The sequence below is a fragment of the Miscanthus floridulus genome, chromosome 8 (assembly GCF_019320115.1).
Source record: "Miscanthus floridulus cultivar M001 chromosome 8, ASM1932011v1, whole genome shotgun sequence".
In the NCBI taxonomy this organism is placed as follows: Eukaryota; Viridiplantae; Streptophyta; class Magnoliopsida; order Poales; family Poaceae; genus Miscanthus; species Miscanthus floridulus.
Window position 1 is genome coordinate 130,304,826 of NC_089587.1, and position 7,998 is coordinate 130,312,823.

Here is a 7,998-nt window from a genome sequence, read left to right on the forward strand (position 1 = left end):
CGCAATTTGCAGGGGTCGGATGTCACTAAAGATCGGGGATTTCTAAAGACCAAAACTGATAAAGGAAAGTATGCGTTTATTAAGGGAAAAAACGATGTAGCTGCTCAATGTTCCAGGTGTTGGTGAAGACCTCGCCGTCGATGGTTTTCAACTTGTTGGCTCCTGGCCGGAGTACTTCTACGATGATGTACGGCCCCTCCTAGGGTGGGGAGAGCTTGTGGCGGTCCTTGTTGCTCTGCACGAGGCGGAGAACTAGGTCCCCAACATTGAAGGCTAGGCCTTGCACCCATTGGCTATGGTACCAATGCAGCGCCTGCTAGTATGTGGCCAAACGGAGGAGGGCGATGTCATGGGCTTCGTCTAGTTGGTCCATGGTGTCTTCATGGGATGCCTCAGCTCCCTATTCGTCGTATGCTCTGATTCTTGGCGCTCCATAGTCAAGGTCCATCAGGAGGATGACGTCGGAACCATAGACTATGAAGAAATGCGTGTGGCTAGTGGCCTAGCAGGGAGTTGTCCTTAGGCTCTAGAGCACCGTAGGGAGCTCGGCGACCCAGCGTGCGCTAAACTTGTTCAATTGGTTGAAGACCCTAGGCTTAAGGCCTTGTAGGAGCATGCCGTTTGCGCGCTCGACCTACCCATTCGTTTAGGGGTGCACGATGGTAGCCCAATAGACTCGGATATGTTGTTCATCGTAGAATCAAATGAATTTCTTGCTAGTGAACTACGTGCCATTATCTGTGATGATGGAGTTTAGTACTCCGAAGCGATGGATGATGTCGAGGAAGAACAGCACAGCTTGCTCGAATTTGATCGCAAAGATCGGCCGAGCTTCGATCCATTTTGTGAACTTGTCTATGGTGACAAGCAAGTGGGTGTAGCCCCTGGGTGCCTTTTTTAGGGGCCCAACTAGATTGAGCCCCTAGACCACAAAGGGCCATGTGATGGGGATCATCTAGAGTGCCTAGGCTGGGAGGTGAGTTTGCCGAGCATAGTACTGGCACCCTTCGCAGGTGCATATGATTTGCTCGGCGTCAGCTACTACAGTGGCTAGTAGAAGCCTTGTCGGAATGTGTTCCCAACCAAGGTTCTAGGTGTGGCATGGTGACCGTAGACCCCACCATGGATATCGCTTAGCAGAAGCTTCCCCTATTTCATGGGAATATAGAGCTGCAGGATCTTGGTGTGGCTCCTTTTGTAGAGTTCACCCTCTACAAGAACGAAGGATTTGGCACGATGTGCGAGCCATCAAGCCTCTGTCTTGTCCATTGGCAGTGTGTCGTAGAGGAGGTAGTCGAGGTAGAGTGTTCTCTAGTCATCTAGAGGGTTGGGCTCTATCGCTGGATCCCCTTCAAGCTCCATCTTTAGCCCGTTCTGACCCTTCGTAGCGCACCAAGGGTTTGTGTTGGTCGCTAGCGAAGACGCCTATTAGCATTGGCTCTTGACTAGATGCCACCTTCACAAGTGCGTCAGCCGCCTCATTGAGGTGCCTTGGGATGTGATTGAGTTTGAGGTCATCGAACTTGTCCTCCAGCCATCGGACTTCTCGGCAGTACGCAACCATCTTGGCGTCATGGTAGCTTGACTCCTTCATGACTTGGCTAACGACTAGCTAAGAGTCACCCCGCATGTTGAGGTGTCAGATGCCCAACTCGATGGCAATGCATAGGCTGTTGATGAGTGCTTCGTATTCGGCCACATTATTTGATGAGGGGAAATGGAGCCGAACCATGTACCTCATGCGGACCCCGAGGGGTGATACGAGGACCAGCCCCATGCGAGTGACCTTTTCTCATCAGCGATCCATCAAAGTACATCATCTAGTACTCTTGATCAACGACCGCCGGTGGTGTTGGGACCTTGGTCCATTCGACGATGAAGTCAACTAATACCTGGGATTTGATCGTCGTTTGAGAGGCATATGTGATGCCTTGATCCATCAGCTCAAGTGACCACTTTGTAGTTCTTCATGTGGTGTCCTAGCTCTAGATGACCTTGCCGAGGGGGAACAACATCACAACCATTATGAGATGTGACTCGAAGTAGTGGCGTAGCTTCCTCTTGGTGATGAGGATAATGTAAAGGAGCTTCAGGATTTGAGAGTAGTGGGTTTTGAAGTCAGATAGTACCTCATTGAAGAAGTACATAGGGTGCTAGACTTTGAGGGCGTGCCCTTCTTCCTCCCGTTCTACTACCAGGGCAGCGCTGACCACTTGCATGGTGGCCGCTATGTATAGCAGGAGGGATTCTCCGTTGCTTGGAGGAACTAGGATTGGGGGCTTTGTCAGAAGTAGTTTGACCATGTCAAGGGCCTCCTGAGCCTCGGATGTCCACTCGAAGCGATCGACTTTCTTCAGGAGCCGATAAAGGGGAGTCCTCATTCGCCGAGGCGCGAGATGAATCGGCTAAGGGTGGCGAGGCACCCTGTGATTCATTGAACCCCTTTATGTTCTAAATTGGGCCCATCTTTGTGATGGCTGAGATTTTCTCTGGGTTGGCTTCGATGCCACGCTCAGAGACGATGAAGCCGAGCAGCATAGTCCTCGAGACCCGAAAACACATTTCTCAGGATTGAGTTTGATGCCATTTGCCCAAAGTTTTGCAAAGGTTTGCTCAAGATCAGGAACAAGGTGGTCAGCCCATTTGGACTTAACTACGTTGTCATCAACGTAGGCCTCAATGGTCCGCTCGATGAGGTCCCCGAAGCATCTGAGCATACATCACTGGTATGTTGCCCCAGCATTCTTCAGACCGAATGTCATCGAAACATAGCAGAACGATCCAATGGGGGTGATGAAAGACGTCGCGAGTTGGTCAAACTCTTTCATCGAGATTTGATGGTAGCTGGAGTACGCATTAAGGAAGCAGAGGGTTTCGCACCCTGAGGTAGAGTCGACTATTTGGTCTATGCGTGGCAAAGGAAACGGATCCTTTGGGCACGCCTTGTTGAGGCTCATATAGTTGACCCATATCCTCCATTTCCCGCTCTTCTTTCGTACAAGGATAGGATTGGCTAACCACTCTAGGTGGTGTACTTCCCTAAGGAATCTGATGGCCAACAGTTTTGCTATCTCCTCACCGATGGCCCTACGCTTTTCCTCGTCGAAGCGGCGTAGGTGTTGCTTCGCCAGCTTAGAGCCTAGATGGATTTTCAAGGTATGCTCAGCAACCTCCCTTGGAATGCCTGGCATATCCGAGGGTTTCCATGCAAAGATGTCTTTGTTGTCGTGGAGGAAGTTAACGAGCGCGCTTTCCTATTCGGCGAAGAGCGTGGTACCAACACATACCGTTTTACCCTCGGAGCTGCTTGTAACACCCTAGGTGTTATGCTAGCATAATTTGACATGCATTGCATGAGAATGAGCATCGAGCATTCATATATAAGCTTTTACAATTGAAACATATGATTGAAACATATGAAACATGTTTGTTATTTTATGATTCTTTGTATATATGCATATTATCATGAGTAAATAAAAGAAATGATTGTGTGAACTTGGGAATAGCTTAAACATGTTTAGCATGTCATCATGAAACACTTTGGTATTCATGGCTAGTGCTAATTTGGTCACTAAGTCATAGTGCAAGTATAAGTCATCATTTGAACGTAATAGGTTTGACCAAGTTTGAACTATATGATAGAGACTTTGCATGGATGTGTGCACTAAAGTAAAGTTGTAATATTTGATGAGAGGAACAACTTTTGTTTTTGGGTCATAGGCTAGTTTAGCGCCTACCATGCTTGAAATTAGCTCATAGGAACCATGATTGCATTGTTTTCTACACTTAGGCAATTTTGCTAAGTCAGTTTAACTGACAGTGTCGATGCAGCTAGCTTTGAGATGATATTACTCCTTAACCATTGAGAATTAGGTCTTGATCGTTTAAGAAGAATTGTAGGTGGTATGTAGGTCTATGACTTTGGTTTAGATTGTGTGCGCTAATGCTTCACGGATTAGAAGATTGAGCTTCACAAAATTGTGCTATGAGGCATAGGATCGCACTCGGATGAACGCCGCGCCACACGCTGTCATGGCCGACCGACAACAGAGCATGGCCACCACGTGGATGAAGCGAAGCCACGCGTCGCCGCTAGTAGGACTAGCCAGGCCACCCTAGGCCAGAGGGCACTACATCACGCCCCGCACTCGCCCAATCCATCCCTGAGCTCGCATTTGCATTTTTCTGCCTCCTCCTTCACCATCCACAGCAGCCGCAGCAGCTCAGGCAGCGCCGCCGTCGCCATTTCTGGTGCCAGCTCGCTCCACCTCGCTCATTCGACACTGCCGCCACTCCACCATCATCCCAAAGTCTCACCGTGCTCGCATTGCTCGCTCTCCATGCAAGGTAAGCCACCATGCCACGCGCGGCCCTCGCCGTTGTTTTCACCGCTGTGGCCCATCACCGTGGTCTGGCCAACTCTGACCACCGAGTGCCCCATTTGAGTGCACAATAGGTTCACCATATCCTATAGATGCTTGTCTGAGCCTTCGTTTGAGTTATCATGGTCACCTCCGTCGTATCGTCGTCGACCCGCACCGCCGCGCTGCCATGGCCGCCGCCGTCGTCCTTCGCGTCGATAATCCGACCACCTAGATACCTTTGCATGTGCGCTAGGTCGAGGGGGTCACCGTAATCTAGGTGCCGTCGCTGGAGAGGTCGTCACCGGCGAGAAAGCGCCGCCCCATATGTTCCTCTGTTTTCTGTTTCGCTGACATGTGGGGTCAACTGACCTGCGGGTCCCACCTATCAGTGACTGTAGAGTTGTAGGATAGCTCCTTTATTTCAGTTTTACATGCTAACTTTGAAAAATGATAAGTGGAGTTATAGATGTCCATTTCTAGTGAACCAAATTTTGTTCTATTCCTTAGGAAGTGTGGATTTTTATAAAAATATGAAATGTGCATTTTCTGGTATTTTTCATGGTGATTTAAATATAGTTAAATGAGTGCTTTTTGCATGTTTACCATTTTGTAAATTAGATATCTTGAGCTAGAAAAATGATAAAAATGTGATTCCAATTTTGTGGGTTTTTTATTGACATGCTCTAGCTAGGAAAAATAATAAGCTTGCTGTAAACTTGATTTAACTATGGTCTTTCTATTTATTTATTAACAAATGGCATTTTCTAAGGAAATTTGTAGGGATAAAAATATGTAAAATATTGCTATGCAAATTTTTGTACAGTAGTATGGCACTGATGTGAAGCTAGGAAAAACATATAATCTGTTGCTTGACACTTTTCTATAGGGTTTTCCATTTTCACTAAAATAACCCTTGCTAGCTTGTCATTTTTGCATAGGATGTTATACATGTGCAAATGGTATGAATTTTTCACAGTAGCATATTGGGAGCATTAGGATTCTAATGTAATTTTTTGAGAATTTATTGTGCACATTTGGTGTATGTTTATTATTTACCCTAATTATTTAATTAAATTAATAAAGGCATTTAAATAATTAGATTGTGTTTAACCATTTTGTTTTCTATGGTTCTTATGATGCATGGTAACTGTTGATGTCAATGGTAAGGCTTAGAAGCCATTGATTGTATGCAAATAACTAATTATCACTTTATCATTCAAATACAAGGCTGCATGTATAATTTTGATCGTGTGAATGATTTCATATGGATAATGGCCTTTGCTGTAAAACTTGTTAATAACAAAGTTGTAGATAACTTTCTAATCTACCTTGTATTAAATTTTGAGTTCTAGCTGTTACAAGTTTGCTTTCCCAAATGTTTGTTTTCTGGACAGATTTTATTGAACGATTTGTTTGCCCTACATAACTCTTGAATCACAGTAAGAGTATTAAAAGAGAGTTGGAGACAATTTTGTAAGCTTTCCAGAAAGTCCAAGATCATAGCATTTGGATAAGCAGAACTTCATTAAGTAAATGAATTGTTGAAGTGTTTGATTAAGTAATCAAGAAGAGATATGCACATACTCAGTAAAATGTGATGCACTTGTTATTACTTTAACACCATGCTGTTAACAATACTTACACGAATGCATTCATCATGTGTCATCATACTATACTTGTCAGCATATATGCATTCGCAATATCTTTTGCCATATTCATGCATCTAGGATCGACAGAGGAGATAACATTGCTGGAGTTCAACGAAGGAGAGGAAGGGGACCAGCAGGTGATTCCTCAAGCTATAGCTCCTAAAGGCAAGGAGCAGACCCTTGAAGAGCTTTTGGAGTGCCCTGACCACCGCCCCACTACTTTTCTAAAAGGCAAGCCCCGGAGCATTCTAAGTCTCCTCGTGTTTTACAAAATATTACTCGAGGCCTTTATGATTGATGCATTAGGTTATAAGAGTTGAGTGGAACCACTTGATGCATATGATTTCCTTGTCCAGAAATACTCCTTTAACCCTATGTAGGTCCAAGATTGAATATATGCTTAACCATGCTTAGATCGGTAGAAGTTGGATGATTTCCTATCACCTGCGAGATATATGTGGACACCGAAGCACGGTTGGCTATATTTGCTATCATGGAAAAGAACCATGGGTAATGTAAATCGAGGCCGAATGGAGTCAATGGTAGGTTGACTCATGTGATTCCGTCTGTGCCGATTAAGGACTGTACCATTGTTGGCACTTTTGACAAGATTGAACGCATGCCTATCACTTAGCTGGCCGGATAACTCATTCCGACCATGAAGACGAGTAGCTCAACTTAGGCCGGGCCCCACTCTGTAAGAGTGCGCACTCTGGATGGTAGTAAGGATGTGCGGGGAAGCCAGACATGAGCCCAAGGGCAGGATAGTCCTGAACATCGTGGCAGTTGGTTGTCCCTGATTGTGCGGCGCTGGTTGAACCCGCGACATGTGGACTTGAGTTGTACCAAAGGTGACCATTGATCTGGTCCGCCTAGGTTTGTGTAAGGAATAAATTCCCAACTGGTTGAAATCGATTCGAATCGCCATCTCTCCCGGATAGTGAGAAACTTGGCTAGCCCCAACATCGTAGTAATTGTATTATGGAATATGATGGTTTGGATAAACATGGAATTACTATACCTGCTATGGTTACTATTGCATGCTCTTAGAATGATATACCACGTGTTTGGCACATGATAGTTGCTAATTTAGAGATGGATAGTTATAAATAGCTTGATAATGGAATTATAATTGTATAACTAAGTTAATCACTTTTTATGCAAATGTTGTCAAGCTATCTCCACTTATACAGCCGTGCATAATCCTTGGAGTCAATTTATTTCTGGTTTATGACGGGTAAGTCTAGCTGAGTACCTTCTCGTACTTAGGGTTTTATTCCCATTGTTGCAGATGGCATAGTTTATGATGGGTATTGCAAGAGTTGCTTCTATCCCGCTGTGGATGAGGAGTAAGCCTTGGGCAGGCTTCTTTATTAATCCCTCTACATGCTTTTGTGGACTATGATCGTATGTTGGTACTATATTAAACTATGTTGGCAAATGCTACTTTCAAAATTAATTTGCTTCCACTGGTATCTATCAAACTTGGTTTGTAATAACTTTGTTTCATACTCTGATGATGGAAATGTATCTGCAAACTTTATGTAATATGTGACATGTATGTTGAATCATGTATGATCTTGGTTGTTGTGGATTGTTTATCGAGACCCATCGTGGTACTCGACAGACTACCAGGTTTATATGGGCTCAAGTATGACAGTGCGACTGCTTGTGGGCTACCATTGTACTTGTGCTCTTATAAATTGGTCGGTTCTGCGATAGCTGGCATCAGAGCAAGGTTCAACATAAATTGTCACATGTGTATTTAAAACAAAAGTTTTTGTTTTCCAAAACCCTTTTCTAGCAACTAATAGCTATATAAATAGGTATTTGAAATCTAAAGTGTGCCAGTGATCACTTTCCCTATGCCCAAATTAAGGACTATTAGGTGGCTATTTAAGTGCTAACTTGGGGTTTTTTAATTTCATCATCCATACGGCGTGCTATTGTATGGATGCCATTGACTTGAATGGTAATGTATGGAT